At 35.8% G+C, this 27,572-nt stretch overlaps 1 pseudogene; it reads left to right on the top strand.

The window, feature by feature from the left end:
* LOC115431161 (alpha-actinin-4-like) overlaps positions 1 to 27,572 on the top strand; it is a 122,304-nt pseudogene that overhangs the window by 63,672 nt on the left and 31,060 nt on the right.

The raw sequence follows: 27,572 nt of genomic DNA, 5'->3' as shown, positions 1-27,572 counted from the left end.
GAATGCATTTTCTGATTCACATAAGGCCTGTACAGTTGTGTCCCTGTCCTGTTTGTCCTCAGATCTCAGTCGACATGTCTCTACTCGCCTGCTTCACTGCTGCTGCTGTGAGACAGAGGCTCATCCCCACTGTGTGTGAAATGTGTCTTTTTTCCGACCTGTAAATAGGTTGTGTGTTTGTGCCGGGTGGGTGGACCTTGGCTGAACAGAGCGTGACATCTGCAGAACGCATGAATCATATAAAAATGTTGAACACGCGGGACTTTACTGACTTCCTGAAGCCTCAGTTGTAGCGACATGGTAGAAAAAAAAAAAAACAGACCCAGCTACAACACGGCTGTGTATCTACTGTAGGAATGAGCTCATCTGAAAAAAAAAAAGGGTGTGTGATCTAAAAACACACACACCCACACATGCACACACATGTACGCTACCGCCACTGTCGTCACACGGAGAATGCGAGGCGGTTGAGCAACAACATTATGTCCAACCCGGCACATTCTTTACAGGTGTAGCACGACACACCCTGATCTGTGGGTTCATGTACAATTAGATCACCTGTTAGTCAGAACACCGCATGTGTGTCAAGGTGGGAGTAATTGGTGTGTGAATAGCGTTAAAGATGAAGATTGGAATTGGTGTGTAGGTGTTCAGATGATGATTCTTATGTCACTTGAGTGAATTCTTGTTAAAGGAGTGGTTTGTCGGAGCAGGAAAAGGTGTCAACGTGGACAGTACTAGAGTGTAAAGTGTATCCAGAGTGTGTTGTTGTAGTTCTCACATGTGTGTTTGCTCAGTTCCAGGGTCAGTTTACGGCTTCGGTCTGAAACAGATGTCGACACATAGTGGATAAAATAAGATCCACAGAGTTGTAAATGTGCTATATTTGACATTATTAGAAACTAGGTTAAAGCTGAACTAAACAATCTGAGTCATAGATAATCTGAATGAGTCAACAACACACAGAGTAATGACTCAATAAATCTACAGCTGGAAATCACAGTATTGTTTCAAAAATCGATTGACCTCTGAGGTGGATTTTTCATTTTTAAGCAATTTTTATTCTGCATAAAGTCAGTCATTCCAGTTGTGAATCATTATGTCATCCAATGGCCACCATCCAATTTAAGATCTGCTGATATAATAATTATAGTAGTGGTGTATAATGATTTCTAAAACATCCATTTGGTGATTAATCAGACTAACTCTAGTCTCTAATCTAGTTCTCTGTGTTTTGACATCCAGGAAAAGTGGTTTAATTTGTTTGCTGGTCAATAACAAACAAGATCAACTAAAACTTTGTGACTGGTGCTTTATGGTCTGCGGAGCAAACAGTGTTATTGCACTGTTACATAAGATATGATACATTTATAAGACTTAAAAACCTGGTCTTGTTAATACTTGGTGACACATACAGACTGTCCTGCTAGCCACTAACTAGATGCTAATGGGACCGCACATCTTGGAATAGTAGCACATATTTTGATCTAGGTTCTGTCTTAATAAACTGAACTCATTAAAATACTTAAAATAAATCAATTTTTTACAAAATAAACTATACAATCTACATTATGTGACTAAACATCAGTACAATTTGAGTTATCATTTACACCTAGCTAACAGTTGCATACTTCCATCACTAGCTTTTGTCCACACCCACAAAAATCTGACTATTTCATAATATCCAATAGTAAGAAATTTACAGCAGAATAATTCTTCATCAGATAAATATTTATTTTATTTCTGACAATCTATACTCAAACACTTAGGTCAGCTAACATTAGTAAACAGCAGCTAACGTTAGCTAACAAGCTAACACTAGTGTTGGTCCAGTCACAGAGACAAAAAGTACAAGTTTATCTTTAAAATCTGTACGTGTTTGGGTTTTTGAGGGAACATTCAGACCAGGAGCTTTAGTAGCATCTCCCATTAGTAGTGTTCACAAGAAAATGTAGTTAATCTTCTTCCCCATGCTTTTTTTTTTTTTTTTTTAGGTAACACGATACAGGCATTTTCACTTGAGGAAAAAAAAAAAACGCCATTCAGTCTTATCTCATAAGTTGATGGTTGTATTATTAAACCCATGAAAGGCCGTGAATTACTACTATTACATTTAAGAGGAAGTGGCTCCATTTTCACACGTGTCCAGAACAAATTCTGTTTCCAGTTTGGATCCCGTTGTCGTCCTCTTTGGCTCATGTACCACGTTTCCAAACTTCTACTGTGACCCAATAACATGGTTCTATTGTTGCTCTCAGCTGGTGGAAACCCAAACCGGTTCTTAGAAGGTCTGGATGTTGAACCAGATCCAAACTGGCACCAGCGTTGTTTAGGAGAACTATGAGTTTGTTGTTTGTTTGTTTATTTGTTTGTGTTGTGGTACAGCTTGTATTTCAGAGTTTACAGCATTAGGCCTGTTCCCCTCTCTGCTTTGACTGATGTCTGGTCTGAACCTTGACCTTTGACCCCCCAGACCCAGTTAGAGTCCACAGTTGAAAGACTGTTGGGGTCAACCTGATGACTCCATTACAGATACTGGTATGTGTTGGGGAAACCAGATCAAACGACAGCCCCTATTTGGGCCCATTAGACCCCCTCTGGGCTCCACACTGATGCAGCAGTAAAGCCGTGAGCAGACGGCGGTTTATCTGCCACAGAGTGAGACACGGTGGACAGCTTAACCACTTCCAGACACAAACAACCCGGGTTTCCCAGAGGTCCTGAACCTCATCCCTCTGGTACAAACCCATCTCCATAAAACCTGCCAAATGATGACTGTAAAAAAAGGACACAGTGGACGGACAGTGGAGACCTCCGATGTAAAAAGGTGACTGATGTTCCCCAAAATAATACATTACTTTTTGTCATTCAGTTTTTGTCAAGCTTATGCACATTAAAGTAGACTGTACACAATAGGCCTGTTTCTAGGATTTTAACACAGATTTGAATTTTTTCTTGGATCTCACAGTGATATTTCATATGGCGCTTATTTTCACAGAGATATTTCATTTACTTATCAAATAAGTTGCACAGAATGAGGAACCCATAATATTTTCCAACCTGAAACCTCAAAATGTCTGGTATTTTTAGCCTAAAAATTCCATATAACAATTAAGCGGTTGCTAAAGGAGCTATAGAAAATCAAACTGCCTACTAAATTCTGACTCAACTCTGGATCTTTGCATAAAAATAAATATTACAGGCAACTAAATGTAAATTGTCTGAACTTAAAGGTGCAATTTATAATTAGAATTTACTTTGATACATTTTGTTCATTTCAGAGTGTGAAAAAATAAATTTTGACCAAAGATGTAAGTGGATTGCAGAGGAATTTACAGCAGTTAGCATGCTAACTAGCTAGCTTTGCTCTATTCTAGCTTGTTAAACAACTTTATACCACTAGACGGAGTAGCTAGTCACTGTGGCAGCCACATGAGAAGAAGTCATGTGTCATGGATTCACACAAATAATACATCTATGGTTCATTAGTTACTATTATACTAAAATGTCTTCTCATACTAGCAGCGTGCTAATATGCTAACCACAATTAGCATATTGCTTTAATGCTCTTGATTAACCCTTAGGGGTCTGAGCCTATTTTGGCCATTTTTGAGTACTTTTGATTTTGCCTTGATATACTATATAAAGAAATGTTTACTATACTCATGTTTGGGATCTTTTTTTTTTTTTTTTTTTTTTTAGTACAACTTCATCTATCTCATCTGCCTATTATTTTTTTTTTTTTTTACTTTAACCTACTATGTCAACACTAAAGGCCAAAAAATACACAAAAAAGATAAAATCCAATTTGAAAAATGTATATAATTTATTGCATAAATAACACAAAGATGCTTAACGAACCTTTTCAAAGACTTTAAAAGTGAATAATGGTCCCAAATATTAGGCATATCAAATCAAAATTGTTATAAATTTAAACGATACTCCAATATTTGACACAAAAGCATATCTTTACATAGGTGTTTTCTCCAGTTTTCCAGATTGTGGTGTTGTGCTGCCAAAGCTAAGCTAGCTATACCATTCTTTGACAAAAATGCTCTGGTCCTGCTGCTTCCATTGCTTAGTTTTTGCTCATTTGTGTTTTAAAATGTCCCTCCTTATCCAAAATTGGCATATAAACGACGGTAAACCAACGACTTCCATGGTCTATAAAGTAAAATTCCTGTTTTTGTCATGGGTGTCTGTTGGCTTTGACAGTAAAATAAAATATGTAGCAGTTAATGCAGGACACAGACGCCACAGCCTTCTGTTAAAATGCTGCCCCCTTCTGTTGGTAGTAGGAGTTACCAGGTTCTACCTTTGAATCATGTTGCATAATAGTCCTGGATTAAATATCTAAAGTGGCTGAATCTGTTTGCGAACACATTAGCTGTGATCTCTTGGTGTTTGTGTGGACTCCGTTATGTAATGGTGTGAGATACTGGAGGAGAAGTGGACTGTCTTGGTGTCTAAACCCTCTTATGGCTCAGATCCAGCTCTGCTTCCTCCATCCTGTTATCTGCATCCTCGGATCAGGTCTGAAATCCTCTGGTCTGGTCTGGTCTGATCTGATCTGATCTGGTCTGGGACAGGTTTAACAAGCTTTGTCCACTCTCACCCTGTTAGTATTTAGGCTCAGTTTGGACAGTTTAGCGCAGGAATCAGCTTTAGGAGTCAAACGGTGGTAGATGTTCTCCATGGAGGTTTGGTCCCGGTGCTGCGAGGATGACACGGCCTTCAGCAGCAGGGTTTGACCTTTGACCTCTGAGCTCAAAACATGAAAGGCTTTGGACTTTCACCAGAGCTTCACTTTTTTAAAATCTGCTCATGGGACGCAGATTTTAATGTAAATGAAACCTCCAGGCTCATGATCTGCACATGTGGTTAATAATGACCTTCATTATATTTTTTTATCTACAGTACTGGAAAAAAGCAAAATCTTACCAAGTGTATTTTTCTCATTTCTGGTCAAAATATCTCATCACACTTCAAATAGGACATAATCACCTAAAGAGTAAGTTTTCAGTGAAATATAAGAGCTTATTTTTAGACAGTAAATCTTGAAAATCGTATGTTTTATTTGTTCTATTGGCAGATTTTTTTGCTTGAATTAAGCAAAAAAAAAAAAAAAAATTTGAATTAAGCAAAAAAAATCTGCCAGTGGAACAAGTGAAAATTATCTTGGTAAGATTTCTTGAAATAAGATTTTCCAGAACTGTTGTCTAAAAATCAGTTCTTATATCTCACTGAAAAGTTATTCTTAAGGTGATTATGTCTTATTTAAAGCGTGATGAGATATTTGGACTAGAAATAAGACAAAAACAATGAGTAAGATTTTGATTTTTTCCAGTGAGTGAATGTTACTTTACCATGAAGTTAAGAAAATAGTGCAATAAATCCAAAACACACACCCAATAAAAACATCTCAGACAGAAAACCACTAACGGAACAGTAAATACCACTGAATATTACAGCAGAGACAAAAAAAAGATAAGGTAATGTTAATCAGATGTTTTATGAATCTGCATTTTCCCTGTTCTTACTGAGAAAATGAAGTCAAATTGTATGTTTTTTTTGTCTTTTTATGTCTTTTTTATCTCTGAAACTTCATTTACCAAGATCTGTCAGTTTTTAAAGGATAAAATGTCTGGATAAGATTGAATTATTATTTGTTTAAACTATTATAGATAAACTGTTATTAAAACTGTACAGAATCAACATTAAATTGCAAGAAATAAAAACAAGAGCTCATGCAAAGAAGTTTTAGTTTAGTTCTTTTGGCCACTGAGCACTAATTTCAACCCAATTCAGTGACAAATGAGCAGCTGCTGAATCTCAAAAAAATGATTAGATTTTGTCCATTACTCAATAAAGTTTCATGTGAATGTGTGACATCAACTGGGTTGGTCTTGGTGAGCTTGTATGTCTCACAGGATGACCCATAAATGATTATTAGTAAAGAAAGAAAAAAAAAAATTATTAAAATATAAGAAATTGTTCAGGTGAAGAAAAAAAAACCCAGAAAAATATTGAAAATATAGTCACCCACATAAAGCATCATCAATGACAGTACAAGTGACAATAAATTAAAAAGAAAAAAAAAAACGTATAAAGATTTACCTTTAGTCAAAGTGAGGTTTTTGTTTTTATAATTCGTAAAAAATTAAATTATTTACTTATAAACCTTCATTGATCCCTTGGAAAATGTCAATTTTTGTTGCAGTTCTGGGAGGGAGTCATATTGTTCTGTTCTTGTGGAGTCTGTAATAACCTTTAGTCAGCTAAAATAGAATAAATAACAATACTATAATAATAAAACACTAAATTAATACAATAGTGCGATGAAATAAAATTTGAGCAGACTTACTTCAACAAGACTTCAAAAACTTAATGCGGTGCTAAAAAAAGTTTGAACGTTTGTCAGAAACAGTGGAAAAGTTTATAAGTTAATAAACTGTGTGTTCATATGTGGACGTACATTGAATTAATACAAGAAATAAACACAAATGACATATTAGATGGAAGCAGTGAAACAGCAGCAGGAGCTAATGTTAGATGAAGGTTTAAATGACCTATTTATGAGTCTGAAATAATGTGATAGGATCCAGATTCAGTTTAGTGTCAAAACCTTGACAAATATCAGATATAATCCAGGTTGTTATCGTATGAAACACACGTTCTGGAAACTTTACAGGCTTTAATATTAGTTTGTGTTTTCTGTGTCAGACTGGCTGTACTTTTGATGCCTGTCATTCCACAACCACTTCCTGTTGTATTGTTAACTCTTTGTGGGTCTGTGGTGTTTTGGGGGTGGGGGGGTGAGGAGTATTGTCTTCCTGTTCCCTCCTTTTGTCTGTTTGTTTATGTGAAATGTGTCTCCTCCTCCTCGCCATTGCGGTGTGTGTCCTGGTCCAGTCCACCGAGGAGGGGAGGGGGGGTGTCCATACATACATATATGTGTGTTGGAATAGCGGGGGTCAGCGTGGGGGAGGGTCCAGGGGGCTGAACGGTGCTATTATCCACTGGGCTCAATGGCGGCTTTGTGCCACCGCTGCAGAGGGACGGCAGGCGGTGGGGGGGGTCGGGGAGGGGGCGGGGCACCGGCACCCTGTCATAATGTTTTTAACAGAGAAAGAAAAGGTCAACACGAACCATGTCCGAGCTCCTGGTTTCTGATGTGTGTTAAGTACCGACAATGAAGACATTTAGGAGGTGTGACTTTACACTGTGAGTGACGGAACAACACAACTAGTGCTTGTTCACGGTGAAAATACACACCTGGAAAATCCTGAGAATATTCAAAATGTCAGTCAGTGTCAGAATCTGCTTTATTGGCCAAGTTTAGGCACAAAAACAAGGAATTTCACTGGTTTATCCTTAGCTCTCAGTCTGTACAATAAATATATATATAGAATAAAAGTAAAAAGTGTATGGTAAATAAAAGAAAGTATTTTTTCCACAAAACTGTACAGGGCAAGTGGTGCAGTTTAAAAAGAGCTGAAGATGTTTCAGAAATTAAATAATAATCAAATCCTCCTAATTTTTCAATTTCTGACTCATAATTTATTTCACTATCATTCAACCCTGTCTTTCCAAACTTAAAAATACAAAAATAAATAAAATAGAAATAAAGTAAAACCTTTATTTACAGAGGAAATTCTAGCAAATTGAAGACGTAGTACTCATAAAACACACAGATGTGGAGTTGTATTCACAGTACAGTGTTACTTTGAGCATAAAAAAACATAATGCTAACATGAGCTAACTTAGCAGACGGCTGTTATCAAACAAACAAAGACATATACTTTAACAAATGTTAGCAGTGTTTCCTTTATATCTTACACAGTATTAGCCCGGCCTCACCTGACAGAAAACTACTTTAGTTACAATGAAAAAAAACAATAGAATAATCAACTGTATTTACTCGCTAACATTTTTTTGCTAAGGTATCTACACTCTGTCTCTCAAAATAAATAAATTAATGTATTTATGTATCAAACAGGCATATGCAGAAAAGATTTGACAACAATAAATGTTTGAGCTATAAGTTAACTAGCTAGCTCCAAGATTAAGATAGTAGCTAGCATTAGTTAGCATAGCACACAGGTGTTGGCAAATAAATCAGTGGTTTTTCTATAATACAGTATTAGCACAGATTTAATTGATATGCAACTACCCAAGTTAAAATTAAAACATAACTGGAAGTAATTATATGCTAAGCTAACTAGCATTAAAGTCTCAGAACAAATGAAGGCATGTAGTTTCATAACATCAAATGAAGACATTCACATATGCATTCTACAGTATACATTTTATATGCAAGTTAAAGTTGCTCTAAGGTACGACATGAGCTAGCATTAGTTATCTTAGCACAAACACAAAGCAGGTGTCCAGCAATCAGTGTTACCAGTGTTTGTTTTTTGCGTTATATTTGCTCTCAGCCTCTAATTGTAGCATTCAGCCTTTCTGTTGTTGCTACCAGCCTTATGCTAAACAAGCTAACAGTTGCTACCATCTTACCTTCAAGCAATCATAATTTTCTTAAACTAATGCCATGTCGTGATTGAAGCTGAGGAATGCGTATTTGAGTTTGTTTCTCGTGTCCTCTCATATGAAAATAGCTTTTTATTTCCTGTGGAATATTTCTGAATGATATTATTAAACCTTGTATTATTAGAACCTCGGAGGCCGGTCTTAGTGATGGTCAGTTGTAACATTAACGATGCGTTTCTAATGTTCATTACGAGGGAACGGCTCCTCTCCCTGTGTATAAACCAGACTGTGAACATGTATTTTGGTCACTTTGTAATTTCAGGCATTTCCCCTAAATTATGTAACCAGTGGTGGAAAAAAAGCTCAGTGTTTCTGACACTTTGACTGATGATGTGCCATATTTTCTTGTTTTTGAGGAGTAGCGTGACAAAGCCGGTCCAAACGGGCCCGACCCCCCCCCCATGCCTACCTCGGTGCCACGAGCTTCTTCAAAATACAATAATCCAAGACACATTTGTGTGGAATGCTGGGTAACCAGATGCACAAAAACATGGATTCCAAGCGTCTATTGATGTGTGTGATTTGTGCTGGTGTTCGCCCTTCGCCAGATGTCTGTGTTTGCCATTTTGGTTCACCAGGCTGATATTTCATTACAACTAAAACAGGCCGTTGTTATGTTTGATGCATGTCTGTCTTTCAGATACTAGTCTGGCTCCATTTGTCGGGTTTTCAGGATTGGAGGCGGTTTGTTGCTCAGTCTGATCATGGTCATACTTTGGGACTCGTGAGGTTGATAATGGAGCTTTTTGTGGAGAAAATAAAACAAGGCTGTTTAACAAAAAATAAAGAAAAAGGAACTGAGTGTTTTCTGGAGTCAGTATGAACATTAGTGTAATCAATTGTGCAGCAGACTGAGAAGGCGGAACTTTATTTGTGACTAAATTCCATCACTTTGCGACAGTTTGCTTTGTTTTTTCTCTGTTGATATTGTATTCTAATGTCCATCACTTCCCCTTTTCTTCTTCTACTTCCTGTCTTATCAAACAACGCCCCCCCCCACCTAGCTTCCTGCTCATTGAATTCCATTCAACATTTCTTCTGGATTCAAAGTGGTTTATTGTGAAAAGCTGAAAAAACACCATGGTTCATTCTGTGAACTAACGGTCGGCGTCCTCTTTGTGCAGACGTTCACGGCGTGGTGTAACTCCCACCTCCGGAAGGCCGGCACCCAGATCGACAACATCGAGGAGGACTTCAGGGATGGACTCAAACTGATGCTGCTGCTGGAGGTCATCTCAGGTACGTACACCTTCACCTCAACGCCCACATTCTCAAAGCTGAAACATGTCATATTCTGCACAAAAGCATCAAGAAATGAAAGTTTTGGCCTTGAAAACCTAATTTAAGGTTGTGAACATGTATTCAGTATAAATGAAAATGAGGCGTCTTCTGTGCTATTAACATTCTTATTGTCATTGGTCAAATCAATGTGTTTTATGTATTTAAAATCTAGGAAAACAAACTATTTTTCAGTCTTCAGCCTTAATTTGTCGACTCAACATGTAAAATGAAACTCATTTCACTTTTCCCATTCGTGTTTATGTGAAGTGGAATCCAGTGGCAAAAACTGTTGGAAATCTCCTGAAATGTTGGAGCAAATATTCAAATCGGCTCTATCTTGATAAATTCACCACAGATTTAAAAGCTTTAAAATCCATAATACACACCGCACCTAGCATTAGCATTAGCCCCTTTTCCACAACAGGAACTTTTAACATTATTCTCAGATTATGACCCCACCCTCACATGTTTTCACTGAGAAACTTTCATTCAACCCCAAACTTTCCCTGATAAAAGTACCTAGTGGGGGGGCAGGAGTTTTTCAGATCCTCCATAATTCTTGAGGGGCGGGGCTTTTGTTCACTCCATGTTAAATCCACCGTTTGTGTCGTTTCTGTTCAGATCACATGGTTTTATTTGCGATGTACAACTTGCATCCTCCTTCCTGGCGTATTGTCGCACAAATGATTATGTGGGTCTGTTGCTCCTGGTTTATGACCTTTTTAAGATTCTTCTTCTCACCACCTCCTGGACTGGCCTGATTATTAAGAGGGAAAATGCGTACGCTGAAGTGTACCAGCTTTAGTGTAGCATGTAGTGGTCCGGAGGTCTGGAATGAGACTGAAAACTCTATAAAAAAAAATCTCCTTTTATTATATTTAAAAAGCGTCTTAAGCAAAAACTGTTGCTGCTTTATGCTTAGTGTAACCCTATACGGCTAATGAACCGAAACAAAACATGTAAACATAAATAAACAGACGTACTTGAAAAAATTTGCCTGACCCTAAACCCCACATGGCTGATATATAAATCATATCAACTTTTTATTTATGTGGATAAAGCCCCATGTCTGACCATTAAATTATCTGAGATTATTGTAATATGCTGACGATAACACTGGGTTACAAAAAAAAACATTTTTTGCAAGTTGTCTAGGTTTTTTCAACTGAATTAAGACCATTTTGCACCGCTAAATCCAAAAATGACATCTGTTTTTCTCAATCAGGTCAGGTTTTTTTTGCTAATTTGATTTTGAAAAATTTGATCTTCTCACAAAATATAATAATTAATACCAAAATAAGATTGGTAAGCACACTTTATGAAACTTGTGACTTGATTCCTGTTAGGTACAATGGTGTATTCACCGCAGATGTAGCAGAATACGTCAGATTTATTTTTGCAAGATCTTCTAGTCGAAGCCATTTCATTCACCTGTAATATTAAAAAAAACATTAATCATAAATTGGCAAAAGTAAAATCTTCAGAACTCGTTTATTGCAAGAAATATGAAAGAATTTTGTATCATATGATGTGAAAATGCCCATAAATGTAAGCAAAAATGTTAAAAAGCCAATATGTAGCATAGTTCAGAAAGTTGACCTGATTGAGCAAAATTAATGTGATTTTTGGATTCAGCACACCAAAATTATCCTAAATCAGCTCAAAAAACTTAAACAATAAATTTGTTGTTGACCAGTGTAATAGGACTCAGGAAAAGGAAATGAATCATTTTTAGGTAGATAGGCAAATATTTTAAAGTATGTTTGTAGTTATTTAGAACATTTGAATTTATTAAAGATTATAATGTAAATTTTGTCTTTTATCACATGTTTAAGGGCCCCCATTTATAAGATGAGGACTGCTTCTGGGGTGTCCTGTTACAAAATGTATCTTGTAAATGAATTGTTGATTTTAACAGTTCGTAATAATTTTGTAATAAAATTGACTGATTGGTTGAAGCTGAGGTTCATGTAACTCCAACCTGGATTCTCAGCGTTTCAAGCCCTTAAACGTCTGTTATCATCTGTGGACAATGCAGTGTTTACTCTGGAGATGTTTACTAGTTTGTGTTTCCTCCAGTGATTCTATTTAATGAGGCCGTCCCCAGTGCAGATCTTAGAGTTTTATCATCATTTATTGAACTCATATTTGACAGATACTTAGAGGAACGGGCAGAGTCATGCACTTGGCTTCATAGGTTTCAACCATATTATTAATTATGGTTGATATTTGTGGTCCTTAAAGCTGCATATGATGTGGTTCTGTTGTCATAACCACTGTGAAACCACTGCACTTTAATATTAGTTAAATACACCACAGTGAGTTTGGCTCTATATCTGATGACCATGAAAAGATGACAAACTGTATTTTACATCAGTTATTTACATGTATTCATAGGATTAGTGGATCAGCATATCCAACCACTATCATTTCCCATTTGCTGTTCTGTTGCCGATATATTTTTTTTCTTAAATTTTGTTCAGTTCGCCACTTATTTTGTACATGTTACTTTTTTTTTTTTTTAATTCGGCTGTGTTAATTTCATTTACTGTTTAATATCAACTGTCTCCATCCACTGTCATTGATCCAACTCCATGGGTTTTACTGGTGAATCAACGTTGTAGAAGATGACTGTGTTTCCATGGTAACTATGGAGCCTCTGAACGTTCAAATGGGTCATATCTGATGACCATGAAGAGATGACAAAACTGCATTTTACACCAATTATTCACATGGATTGATAGAATTAGTGGATCAACAGATATTAAACAGTTTAGATCAGTAGATGGTTTTGGTCACCAGTGGATGTTTGGGTTAAAATGAAGTAGAACTGTCATAAATTAAGAAAAAATAATGATATTAAACTAAAATAGTGAATATAGGATATTATTTTAAGTAGTGGATAATGGGTTTTTATGGGTTTGACCTGTTTTCTGAGCCATCAGTGGAAGTAGAAAGCGGTTTTTTTTTTTTTTCTTTTTTTTTTCCCCAACTTGTGTGATCATTGCAGATAGATAAGATAACCTAACATAACATGCCATTTGTACACATTCAGGTACATAGGAATTATTATGCAGAGGTCTCAGAGTCCAAGTATAAAAGGTCAAAAGATACAATCAAAATAGAAGTCAGAGATATAAGCGGTATAAGGGTATAAAAGCAGTGTAAAAACCATTAAAGGACTATATCACAGTGACTTGTAATAAATACGTATAAATAAAGGTTTCCAGGGTCAGTGATGGATCGGAGGTATGAACGGGTCACGGCGGGAACACCCCGCTGTAGATCTGTCATTGTTTATGACGCCTTGGCCTTGAGGTTTCTGGGTTTTAATTGCAGGTTTTCTGCAGTGAACATCATCTGAACTTCCTTTCTTGTTTTGGTGTTCTGTTTCCTGCTGCCAGCGACGCCGTTGTAACTCTAACCGTCCTGTCTGTCGCTGGTTCTGCTGAGCCTGTGGAAACATGTTCTGGTCCTGACACTCACTCCCTCTGTTCTGTCTGTCAGGTGAACGGTTACCCAAGCCTGAGCGAGGCAAGATGAGGGTCCACAAGATCAACAACGTCAACAAAGCCCTGGATTTCATCGCCAGCAAGGGAGTCAAACTGGTGTCGATTGGAGCCGAAGGTAAGAACAGATGAAGAAGAAGAACCCCCCCCGTATGAGACACCCCCTGACAGGAAACACCACTGGAAGCATGTGGAGGGATTTTATAATGAGGATACAATCAAATACGATTAGATTTTATTTGTCCCACCGTGGAGACATTTCACAGTGAACGGCAGCAAAAATACAACAAGACAAGTGCAGCGAAAAAACACAGAAAAAAACACAAGTGAAAATATAAAGAGAAATATAAGAATTTTGGTATTTATGTAAATATTTGTATAAATAAAGAATTCTAAATATGAAATGAAATGAACCTCATCCTCATGAACTGAATGATGTCACCTTGAACCTCTGTTCAGATCAGGCATGTTGGGTTTAAAATATTTTCAAATATATTTACTCCTCATTCAGAAATATTAGATAAATTACAAACTATAGACCATATTTATACCATATGTATCATGTCATTTTATTTACTTTTTCATTTTCGTCTTTTGTTTATATATTTATCAAATTTTTTTCCCTTGTTTGTTTGTTTATGTATTTATTTAATGTAATCTTGTTATTGCATCATTGTGTTTCATAGCAGTGATTATGGAGGAAACCAGAGAGTTTATCCCCTTGAGCCAATAAATAGCTCTAACTTTCTAAGAAAAAGCTTGAAATGGACAAAAAACAATCATCTGGAAAACATCTATGTATAGGGCTTTTTTAAGGCTTTCGTCTGTTTTCTCAAAAAAAAAAAAAAAAAAATCTAATTTTTACGGTAATTGTTTAAATTCAATTCATCCAAATTCAATTCATCCATTTTTAGGCAAAATGAATATCAAATTGATAGAATAGAATAGAATAGAATAGAATAGAATAGAATAGAATAGAATAGAATAGAATAGAATGGAATGGATTAGATTGGCCTTTATTGTCAAAAGTAAAATAAGAATAGAGCTAAAAGTAGAATAAGAATAAAAAAGACAAAATATGAATAGACACAATATTAACAGTTTGTATATCTCTGAACTCAAGTCTATATAGAAATAGTGCATTTATTTTTGAATAAATATTGAATAAATATTGCATAAATGTTGCATAAAAGTTGCTTTGCTTTTGCAAGAACAGAAGATTATTGCATGACTTACTGCACATAATTCACATTCTAAGTACTTCAGTGTATTAAAATGTCTACATATGATGTGAACTACTGGAATATATTATAAAGCTAACTAAATATATTGAGAGTTAAAACACAGGGTTTATGTCTCATCCAATGAAAGGAAGACGTGCGTATTTCCTTTCTCTAACTCTTAAAATCCCATTAACGTGGCGCTTCTCCAGTAGAAACTAATGAGGCAGAATAAAGTCAGCTGAGAGGACGAGACATCAGCTCAAACATGAGAAACATCACCACAAAGAATGAAAGTGATGTGAAACTCATTCCACAGTGACAGTCGACACACACGGTGATTGATAAAGTAGTAAATGAAGCGGGTGAAAGAATGCGAAGACCGAAGGCATGTAGTTCAGGTCGGATTCCACACACACTAGCAACTAATCAATACACATGACGTACCGTCCTGATACTACGGCTGTAAAGTATCTGTGGATCGTGGTGGGAAGATGAGCTAATGACACCTGAAACCCAAGCACTTATAATGAATCTGACTGTTATTATGACTCTGACAAGTGTATCGTCTGGTTATCTCATATTTGGGTGATCAGAGTCAGAATAGACTTTATCAGAACAAGATTGAAATGGACAAAAAAATAGTGTCTAAGTTTTACTTGTTTTTTTTAAATTCAGTGGTAAATTCATCCATTTTTAGGCAAAACAAATGTCAAATTGATGGAATAGAACAGAGCTGCAACCGATTAATTGATTAGATGCTTGAAGCAAATGCAAAAATTCACGATTCGATTAATTTACTCGAATTGATTGAAGGGAAATATTCTATTGCAGTTTTCCTGAATTGAAGTTTCTTTGTGCATCACAATAAGTGTCCGTGTGAAACACAACAGTGGAACCAATGTTTAACAGCAGAGACATGAAGGAAACAAAGCTTTGATTCAGGAGAACTGTGGCTGAATGAATTTTTTTTGGATCGCTTTCCGTCGATTAATTGGTTGCAGCTCTAGAATAGAATAGAATAGAATAGCCTTTATCATGTGTGCAGTGAAATTAGTAGTGCTACTCCAGTCATTGCAACAATATTAATAAAAAAAACAATACTTGTTATACTAGGAAATGAGAATAGTTCAAATATAGAATTATAAAAACTAAAAATAAGAAAATAAAATATACCATTTTACAAAAGTAAAATAAGAATAGAGCTAAAAGTAGAGTGAGAGTTCTACAGACTGTGGAAAAACAGCATTTTCCCATCATGCACCATGGTTGTGGAATAATCTTTAAAAAACTGTAAAACTACATACATTTATTTCTATTAATGATTTTAAAAGTATCATGGAGAATGCAGTAAAGGACAAATGTCACTGTTTTTCTTGATGCCATTATGGTTGAATAGTTATTGTGTTTTATTGGTCATTGTGTATCATGTATGTGTTTTATGTTGGTTGGACTTTGTATGGCTGATACCTCGGCCAGGTCTCCCTTACAAAAGAGATTCCTAATCTCAATGGGACTTAAGAAAGAAAGAAAGAAAGAGAGAATATATAAAATATGAAGACACAATATTAACAGTATGTATATGTATGAACTCAACTCTATCTAGAAATAGTGCATTTATTTTTGGATAAATATTGAAAAAATAATAATAATAATGAATTGAATAAATATGACTAGTACTCCAGTCAGTGCAACAGTATTAATAAAAAATGTAATGTCTATGTCCACAGTACTATGGGACTACTTTCTCATTCGTCTGTTATCACAGAGCCAATCAGCGTTCTCGTTATCTCCTGTGTAGTCTGGTAACCTGTAACCTGTCCCTCTTCTGTCAGTACTGTGACAATAAGTATCGCACATGCCATCTGCCTATCCACTTACAGAAAAAAGACTAGTGGACCAGTTCTGGGGTCGGTTTGTGCCTATTCACACTTTCAGTTACAGCATGAAGGCAAACGACATGAAACGTGGTGACTGTTTTGCCTCATATGAGGAATTTGCCGGGTTTTTGATGAATATAAATCGGCCACTGGGACAACATTCATAGTGCAGAATTTGTATAGTTTGATTGACTCTGTGGCATTGGACAAACTGATATTTTGTGCCACAGCACTGTGGCAGTAGCCATTGCCTAATAAAAAAAACAATACTTCATAAAATAAGAAGAGTACAAATATAAAATTATAAAAACGAAAACTAAGATGAGAAAATAGAATATAAAATTGGACAAAAATTGATCCCCTTGAGCTATAAAATAGCTGTAACTTTCTCAAAAAAGCTTGAAATGGACAAAAATAATCCTTTGGAAAACTTTTCCACTTGTTTCTAGTCTGTTGAACCTCAGTATTCCTTCAGTTTGTCCAGAATAATGGACGATGCATACTAAGACAATGAAAATAGCAGATTTTAGTCCTTCAGTCCTTAAATCCTGGTGATCTGGCGGTGGCGTAGTGGGTGTGTTGGCGTAGTGGGTGTGTTGGCGTTAATAAATGGAAGAGCAGATTGATATGTGAGCTTCATGTGTTAGATAAAAATAGGTGAATGATTAAAGCCTCGTTATGTGTCTGTACAGAAATCGTGGATGGAAATGCCAAGATGACCCTGGGAATGATCTGGACCATCATCCTCCGCTTCGCCATCCAGGACATCTCTGTAGAAGGTAAAACCCTCTGTCGATTTTCATCCGCGTAGTGAAACAGAGCTCATATGGGTGCTTGAAATCCTTGAAAATGCTTGAGTTTTAATGTTGTGTTTTCAAGGTCTGGAAAGTGCTTGAATTTTACTTTAAGTGTTTGAAAGTGCTTGAAATTATAACTCTGTGATGTGATTTATTTATTTATTTATAATATTAACTCAAGCCAAAGCTACTTAAAGACAAGTCATAGATTTTGAAAAATAAATCTTTGTCAAAAAAGGTAATTACAGGGTTCTGCGGGGTCTTAAAAAGTCTTAAAAGTCTTGAATTTCCAAATCTGCATTTAATACCTTAAAGTGTTTAACGGTATTAAATTTGATTTAGTAGGTCTTGTTCTGTTGCTATAAATGTGTTGGCTGTGTTGTGTTTAAATGTGTCTGTTAAATGTCCAAACTGCAAAGACAGGAGCTTTAGTCGACTCAGTTCCACCCGACAATTTATATTGAAATTAGGAACCGATTATCTCTAACTTTGCAGCCTCTGGTGAGAAATGACAGTGACAAACAAGGTGTAAATCAATACATTTTCATAAATTTGTGCCAGTATGGCCATGCAATAGGCTGTGAAATGGACCTTAAATTCTGTTCTAAGTGTATTAAAAAAGGTCTTAAAAAATCTTAAATCCTACTTGTAGAAACCCTGTAATTAGCAGGTGTTCTCAGGTCGACTCCAGGTACATTTTTATCTTAATTTTTGTCGCGGTGTGAGTGTGTCTGGAGAACGCCAAGTGGCTTTCCGTTTTTTTGGATAAAACTCTGTGTTCTCCTTTAATTTCTAAACTTTTTTCTAATATGAAACATAATTTTAGACGTTTATAGCATAATACAATGTATAGTATTGTGATACAAAGTGACAAAATTAATCATAAGTATATATTTTCCTGTAGATATGTATTTAACCCCTACGACAAGGTGAAAATGACCCTTAAAAGGGCTTGAATTTGATCTTGAAAAATGTGACGATCCCTGTATTTATTTTTAATATTAACTCTACCAGGTTAGATTTCAAACCAAAGCTACTTACAGAGAGGTGATTTTAGAAAATAAAACTGTCAAAAAAGAACATTCCCAGATGTTCTCGGGTCGACTCCAGGTTCATTTTTATCTTAATTTTGTCTTGGTGTGAGTGTCTCTGAAGAAGGCCAAATGATTTCCTGTTTTGTTTTTTGTTTTTTTGTTTTTTTTTTAATAAAACTTTGCATTCCTTTTTAATTTCTAAACTTTTTGCTATTATGAAACATAATTTTAGATGTTTATAGCATAATACAATGTACATTATTGTGATAAAAAGTGACAAAAATAATCTTAAGTATATGTTTTCCTGTAGATATGTATTTAACCCCAGTGATAAGGTGAAAATGACCCTTAAAAGTGCTTAAAAAGTGCTTGAATTTGACCTTGAGAAATGTGTACGAACCCTGTATTTATTTTTAATATGAACTCTACCAGTTTAGATGCCAAGCCAAAGACTTTATGTCAAAAAAGAACATTTCCAGATGTTCTCAGGTCGACTCTAGGTGCATTTTTATCTTAATTTTTGTCTCAGTGTGAGTGTCTGAAGAACGACAAGCGGTTTCCAGTTTGTTTTTTTTTGGATAAAACTTTGTGTTCTCCTTTAACTTCTAAACATTTTGCTCTTATGAAACATAATTGTAGATGTTTATAGTATAATACAATGTACAATATTGTGATAGAAATAATCCTGAGTATATGTTTTCCTGTTGATATGTATTTGACCCAGTGAAAAGGTGAAAATGACCCTTAAAAGTGCTTGAATTTGACCTTAATAATGTGTGCAAACCCTGGTGAAAAGCGGTGGCGGCAGCAGCAGAGACGTGCCTTGCTCAAGGGCACAGACTGCACAGGGGCTTGGGGGTTGGATGCAGATGTGTGAATGCAGGAGGCGTTGTGGGAACTAGAGTGGAAGTAACGAGCCCAGACACACTGATGTGAGGAGTGATGGAGGAAGGCCAACACAAACCAGATCTGATGACGATGGGAACGGTGTTACTACTGCATTCCAACACAGCACGAACAGACAACGGAATCTAACCCTCGTCATCAGGCGCCTCTTCATCAGCGTTTCGCTTTATTAGACTCAGACTTAGAAATTACCTGGTCACAGTAGCTCAATTGCATACGAAATGGCAATCTATAAACCCAGTTTGGTATGAATTTAACCAACAGTTTTGCTGTTACAGACATTTCAGTGTTCGCCCATGATGTCTCACTGTTATTGTTGTGATGTATTTATTTATTAACTGTTTGTTTTTGTAATTATTTAACCTGTTTTTACTTTTAGCCTCCTCTCTCCCTACCCCCCAAGGAGCCATTGCTCTTTGATCAGGCTGCACTTGTAAATAAGAATCTGTTCTTAATTGTTTGCCTTGGTAAATAAATAAATAAATAAATGGGGGGGGGGGGGGGGGGTTAAAAAATTGAAGCTTTGACCTATTTTTCCCAAAATGTAATGACATTTATTCTGGGTCACTGGCGATCTATAAACCAGACTTGGTATGAATTCAACCAGTACTTTTGCCGCTACAGACATTTCAAATTTTGCCCATGATAAGTAAATTATAAGTAAATGGGGGGAAAAAAAGATTTTAGAAATTCATAAAAAATTTGAACTTTGACCTACTTTTCCCCAAAATGTAATAAAATCTATTCTGGGTCACTGGCAATCTGTAAACCACATTTGGAATGAATTCAAATAATAGTTTTTCTGTTAGAGTGTAAACAAAAAAAAAAACAAACCAAAACCAATACCCCTTGCCGCCTCTTTGGGTGGGTGGGGTAATAATAATAATAACAATAATAATAATAATAAAATCAACTGTCCATAACCTACAGGCAGAAAAGAACATATTTGTCCAGATTTTCACTGTAGAATAAAGCTCTAAATGTTGCGACTGATAGAAAAAATCTCTGACACTTCAGGGATTTAAACCTTTAAACCATGTCGAGCGTTAATGAACACGATTATGAGTAAATAAACATCTGCCCACAGATAAACCATCATCACATAAACCCAGAGAAAAGCACAACATCCACTTTAACTGAGCGTCTAGAACAGCGGTTCTGGTTCGGAGGGTGGTGGGCGTGGCCCTGGTGGCAGTGGGCGTGGCCCTGGCCCAGTTGGATGCCTCCGTGTTTGTTTGTTTGTTTGTTTGTGTTGTTTAGTGTCCGTTCTCTGTGGATTATTACTCCTGTCAGTCTGTAACGACTCTGCGGTGCTTAATTAAAAGTGCCTGGCTTCAGTTAAGTCTGGTGGGCGTCGGCCAACACGCAGCAGCGTTTTGACTCATATTTAAATCTCCTGATGCGACGGCGGTTCTGGAGTCCCAGTAAACAAACACATCTGTCCACTTCATCCAGCTGAGGATTCACACAACCACACTGTTTTAGAACCTGTTTCAGAACCAGACTGTTTTAGAACCAGACTGTTTTAGAACCAGACTGTTTTAGAACCAGACTGTTTTAGAACCAGACTGTTTCAGAACCAGATTGTTTTAGAACTGGAGTCCTAATGAGATAAATGGACCTGAGTGGTGGAATGTGATGAAGATCAGTTTATTAACTCAAACACAACTTCTTCTTCTTCTTCTTCTTCTTCTTCTTCTTCTTCTTCTTCCTCCTTCTTCTTCTTCTTCTTCTTCTTCTTCTTCTTCCTCCTTCTTCTTCTTCTTCTTCTCTTCTTCTTCTTCTTCTTCTTCTTCTTCTTGTCTGGTCTTCCTTCGTCTTCGTCTCTTCTTTCTTTCTCTTCTTCTCTCTTCTTCTTCCTCTTTCCTCTTCCTCTTCTCTTCCGTGGCTTTTTCCTCTTTTCCTCTTCTCTTCTTCTTCATGCTTTCTTCTTTCTTCTCTTGTCTTCTCTCTCTTCTTCTTTTCTTTTTTCCTCTTCCCGTTTCCCTATTCCTCTTCATTTCTTCTTTCTCTTCTGGGTCTTCTCTTTCATCTTCTTTTCCCTTTCTTCTTTCTTTTCTTTCTTCTCTTTTCTTTCTTCGTCTTCTTCTTCTTCTGTCTCGTTCTTCTTTGCTTCTCTTCCGTCTTTCTTCTATCTTCTTCGTCTTCCTTCGTCTTCTTCTTCTTTCTTTCTTTCTTATTCCTTTTCTTCTTCTTCTTCTTCTTCTTCTTCTTCTTCTTCTTCCTCTACAGAGACCTCTGCTAAGGAAGGTCTTCTTCTGTGGTGCCAGAGGAAGACCGCCCCTACAAGAACGTCAACGTGCAGAACTTCCACATCAGGTAGCGTATGACCTTTGACCCCCACTATGTTCACATGTTATAATGTTAAACATCTGAGGTCCATCTGAGTTTTGTTTAATATTTTATCTAGAAAAATAAATAAACTGAACCTTCATTCATGAACTCTTGCTTAAATTTTTTCTCAGAACATGTAGAATGTGTAGATCTATGAAGTAAATCTGAAGAGACTAAATGTACTGAAATGTATTATTTTCAGGGTTTGTTAAATGTGAATATTTATTATTATTGTTGTTATTATTATTATATTTTCAAGTCCAATCACATAATTAATCGATAACATAATCTTTAGCTCTAGCTCGACACAATTTATTTTTTTGGCTTGTTTTAAAAACCACAACATTGTCAGAAATGTATGAATGTTCAGATTTTTCCTTCAGGACTGAGTTTGGAAAATCAGTGGGATTTACAACCTCATTATTTTTGGCATCGTTTTATGGCACAGAAAACTAAAGAAAACCTGATCAGACGTATTTGAGGCTGTATTTTTTCAGTCTGTGAATAACCTCAGAGGTGGATGATGTTTGATTCTTTACACAGATGCTGATAATATGATCCAAACATAGAAACAAGAAAACAGAGTGGAGATGCTGCAGCATTCATCTGATACTGAGGCTGATCAGTGTTTAGGGGTGGTGTTCTGTAGAGAGGCGCCCCCTGCTGGAGGAACTGGAGAATTACATGGACAATGATAACACTGGGTTACAAAAAAATGTTTTTTGCAAGTTGTCTAGGTTTTTTCAACTGAATTAGGACCATTTTGCACCGCTAAATCCAAAAATGACATCTGTTTTTCTCAATCAGGTCAGGTTTTTTTTGCTAATTTGATTTTGAAAAATTTGATCTTCTCACAAAATTGATTACATTTTTGTGACTTTATCAGTTGATTTTTTATATAGTTCTCACCCAAAATAGGTTTTAAGAGAAAAAACATCATTTGATCACTTGATTCTTGTTAGGTACAATGGTGTATTCACCGCAGATGTAGCAGAATACGTCAGGTTTATTTTTGCAAGATCTTCTAGTCGAAGCCATTTCATTCACCTGTAATATTGAAAAAACCATTAATCATAAATTGGCAAAAGTAAAATCTTCAGAACTCGTTTATTGCAAGAAATATGAAAGAATTTTTTATCATATGACGTGAAAATGCCCATAAATGTAAGCAAAAATGTTAAAAAGCCAATATGTAGCATAGTTCAGAAAGTTGACCTGATTGAGCAAAATTAATGTGATTTTTGGATTCAGCACACCAAAATGATCCTAAATCAGCTCCAAAAACTTAAACAATAAATTTGTTGTTGACCAGTGTAATGAATATGATTAGATTAACTTGGAAAAGGCAGTAATTTAAGGGGAATTTCTAAAGGTTTTTGAAAATCAATAGGATTTAATGTTATAGATGTAAATTCTTCATCTTAAAGCGACATAATGTTTTTATTAAAAGGTGAAATTCAGATGCAAATGTTCAGAAAAAATCGTTTTAATAGTCAGTTAATTAGTTCATTCTAGGGTTTTTCCTTTATCCTGATTCAAAAGTCAACTCTAAACCACCATATTAGAGCTGATATTTAATCACTTTTCTTCATTGTTTTTTTATTTGTTTGTTTGTTTGTAGTGAAACACACAAACCAACAGATTAAATGAGTCAGATTTTGACGCTAAACTCAAGGCTTTAAATGCACCAACGCCTTTTGTTATCATTATTTACCTAAAAACACAGTGTTTTCCATGAATCTGTGTTTAACATGAGTTGATGTTTCATGTGTAATCTGTGTCGTTTTGCTGACGTATGTTTTGTGCGACAGTTGGAAGGACGGCCTCGCCTTCAACGCCCTGATCCACAGACACAGACCTGAACTCATCGACTACGACAAACTCAGAAAGGTAACGCAAATCTGAACGGTCCGACATGACACGGTTACAACCCCATACCAGCAAACGCATGGAAATCCTGTTTATTTGAGGGTTTTATGTGTGGTGTGCAGATGGGATGGCACTTTTAATTTTGTTGTACTTGTTACCATGACAACGAAGATATTCTGTTTAATTCTAAAATGTGACTGAAAAATATCAAATAATATCTGAGAACATTTGAGCTTTTAACCCTTTCATGCATGAATTATGAGAACCTTAATCAAGATTTTTTTTTCCTAAGTGTTTTTATTCCTCTTTAGGCATGAAAAAAAAACCAATGTGATTGAATTTTTTTTTTTTTTTTAAATCAACCTGTTTTTCATGGAGTTACAAAAATGTCCACTCAGCTACACCATGAATTTTATTCTTGAAGCAAAGAAACATGTATTTAAAACCCAATATCATAAAGTGATACGAAAACAGTGAAATGAAACCATGTTTAATGCAGCTAATCTGATGTTTTCTCACATTTTAACATATTCTAATACTAGTTATTACTCACTTCATGGAGATAATATGCAAAAAATAAATATTAACAATTGATTTCCACTCAAGAACCAATCAAGGACAGCAAAGTTACAATAATGGTATGAACTGCAGTTTATGAGATGATGCATAAGTGTCCACTGTGTTGGTTGATATGGAACTAAAACAACAAAACCCATGAATATACAAGATTAAAGCTGTAGAGTAACTGTCCACTGTAGTGACCACTATGCATGAAAGGGTTAATCATATTTTTTTCTGTCTACATTCACCACTTCAGTTCCACAGTTTATTTATTTGTTTTCTTGTAAATAAATGCACGGCTTTAACTTGAGATGTTTTTGCCCACATTTATGACTTGAATAGTCAGGTTTTACAATTTTTTTTCTTGCAAATTTCTTATTTATAACCTAAAACATTCATGGATTTTTCTCATTCATTTTTGGCCTTTTTTTTTTCTTTTTTTTTTTTTTTACTTTTTGCAATTTTCTGACTTTAATCTCTGTCGCAAGTATATGATTAACTGTCTGTTTTTCTTAAAAATTAGTCACTGTCTAATAGAAGTTCTGTTGTTTTTTTTGGGGGGGGGGGCATATTTATGACTTCAATATTCAAGGTTTTTTTCTCATGAATTTACCTCTTCAGTCTCAGTAAATATGAGTTTTTGTTGTACATTTACCACTTTAATCTCAGATCAGTTCATCACAAATATTACCTTATAGCATCAACAAGTATTTAAGTTTGTCTCTTGTAAATTTGTGGGGTTTTTTTTTTCCTATAAATGAATTTTTATTTATTTTTATTTTCATGTTCATTCACCACTTCCACTTCAGTTTCACAATTTTCCGACTTTAATCATTGTCACAAATATATGTCATATTTCTTTTCTTGTAAATTAATCACTTTAATCTGCTACAATATCTGGTGTTTTCTTGCAAATTTATTACTTGAATTTAGTTTTTTTCTTTGTCGTAAATGTACCTCTTTAGTCTTAATAAATATGGGTTTTTATTGTAAATTTACCACTTTAATCTCAGGGAATTTATCACAAATATCACTTTATAACAACAACCAATATTTGAATTTTTTCCATGTCAAATTGTTACGTAAATCTGAGAGAATTTGTGCAGAACATCCAAGCTTTTTCTCATAAATTTGTAATGATTTTCCTTATATTTTTCAACTTTAATCTCAGAATTCATTCACATTTTTGCACAAAACTCAAGGAGTCTTTAGTTTTTTTCTCATAAATTTGTAACATTTTACTTAATGACTTAAAATCTCATAATGTTCCCTGTGTATTTAAAAGCTAATTTCTTTTTTCCTATCGTATTTAGTTTCTGTGTTTACATTTGAGCGTTGTCTTCATTTTCTCTGTAAAAGTCAAAGCTCATCCTCTTCTCTGATTGGCTGTTCAGGACGACGCTGTGACTAATCTGAACAACGCCTTCGAAGTGGCCGAGAAATACCTGGACATCCCTAAGATGTTGGACGCAGAAGGTAGGATTCACCGTCGCATCCTGTGTCTGCTTTATTGTCTTTATGGGATGTTTTTGTGCTTCTTTATGGTTTAATAAACAGCTGTATTTACATGCACACGACGAGGTGACGTCACTGCAGTCCAACCAATCAGTGACGGATCTTAAATCTAATGTTTATTGATCACACTGTTTCCATTAAATACAGAAAAGGCCGTTTACATTGATACCAAAGGTTAAATTACTTTATTATTCTCAGAGAAGTTCAGTCTGTGCTTCACCCATAATACACACTGCGCCTAGCATTAGCATTAGCATTAGCTGTTAGCATTAGCATTAGTCTATAAGGAACAGTGAGTTGAACCGACATATTAACATGTGTTTTTGACTTAAAAACTGAATTTATGGGATTTAAGCCTCTTCATCTTCTAAGGCATCCACATTTTTACTGGATGGAGACGAGTCCTCTTCTTCTTCTTCCTCATATTCCTCCTCTTCCTCCTCCTCTTCCTCATCATCTTCCTCCTCCTCTTCGTCATCCTCCTCATCTTCTTCCTCTTCCTCCTCATCTTCCTCCTCCTCATCTTCATCCTCTTCATCCTCCTCCTCCTCATCTTCTTCCTCTTCCTCCTCATCTTCCTCCTCTTCATCCTCCTCCTCCTTATCTTCTTCCTCTTCCTCCTCATCTTCCTCCTCATCCTCCTCCTCCATCGTTGTATCTTCATCTTCCATCCAGTCACAGCGTTGATGTGCATGTAAATGTTAGCGTTGTTTAACCTGATCCATCAGTTCTTACAGCGGACCAGAGGCCTTCGTCTCCAGGGTCGACTGAAACTCCCCCCCCCCCCCCCCCCCTCCTCCTCCTCCTCCTCCTCCTCCTCCTAATTTCATGTCTGAAGCTTCTGTTTGTTCTTCTGAGGTTCAGACAGTTTCAGCTTCTTTTGTCAGATGTCATGCAACATCTTTTCTGATATTTTCATCCTTTTTGTGTGATTTTCTTGTCTTATATTATATTTATATTATATTATACCCTATTACATTTAATTTAATCTCCTTTTTTCAAATGTTTTTGCCTTTTGTCATTTTATCCAGTTGTATTTTTGACATTTTTCATCTTTTGTTTTTTTGTGCCTTATATCATTTTCATCATTTTTCTCGTGTTACATCGTCCTAAATCTTTTTGTCTTGACATAGTATTTGTGTCTTTTACCTCATTTTTATTCCTATGTTCTCTTTTATGTCATTTTCATCCACCTGTGTCTCTGACATTGTTTTTGCTCTTGATTAATGTTTTGCAACATCTTCATTTTCTCACACATTTTACATCGTTTTTAGCATTTTCTTCATTTCTCACTTTTGGGTTGTTTTTTGTCATTTTTATCTCGTTGCATCTTTATTTCATTTTCATCTTTTTCACCCTGGTGTGCATTTCACATCATTTTCATTTTTGACTCATCTTCATCTTTTATAGTGTTTTTTCTAGGTGCATCTTTTCATTTTCATCATCTAATTTCTTTCTGTTTTGTTGGTTTTTTGTTGTTTTTGTCTGTGTCTTTCACAGTCTTTTCATTTCCCTACATGCTTTACGTTTTTTTCATTTTTATTTGTCACTTTAGTTTTACTTTATAGTTTTTGCATCTTTTACCCATTTTCATTGAAGCCATTTTCACCCTGTCACATCGCATCTTTCATATCATTTTCATTCTTATTTCTTGCAGTGTTTATCATGTTACCTCATTTTTGTTGTGTTTTTTGCATCTTTTTACATCCTTTTGTTTGTTGCATCTTTTTACAGGTTTTCATCACGTTGCATCTTTTACAAATAATCTAAAAAGAACCAAAACTAAGCCTTTAAACTGCACAGACTTAATGAATAGATTAATGATCTTAAATCACCTGTTGTTAACTGTCTCATTGTGATGCTTTTTTGTCATTACGTTGCAGCTCTAGTTGTGTTAAACTGCTCTGACCCTCATATGTTCAGTGTTGAATGCTTCCTCATGTTCTCCCTCATCCCCACCTTTTGCCTGTGAATGTCCATTAGATCATTCCATGAGGCTGATAAATGTGTCTGTGTGACCTTTGACCTGTTGTGTGCTCATACGTGTTGTGTTTGCGTTGACGTTGTCCCGTGTCCTGCCTGTTTTCCTCATAACCTCCCCTTCCCCTCGTAGACA

Source organism: Sphaeramia orbicularis, chromosome 13 (genome assembly GCF_902148855.1).
Source record: "Sphaeramia orbicularis chromosome 13, fSphaOr1.1, whole genome shotgun sequence".
NCBI classification, from domain to species: domain Eukaryota; kingdom Metazoa; phylum Chordata; class Actinopteri; order Kurtiformes; family Apogonidae; genus Sphaeramia; species Sphaeramia orbicularis.
Note: the sequence above shows the minus strand (reverse complement) of the source record. Positions and strands in the feature narration are given on the sequence as shown.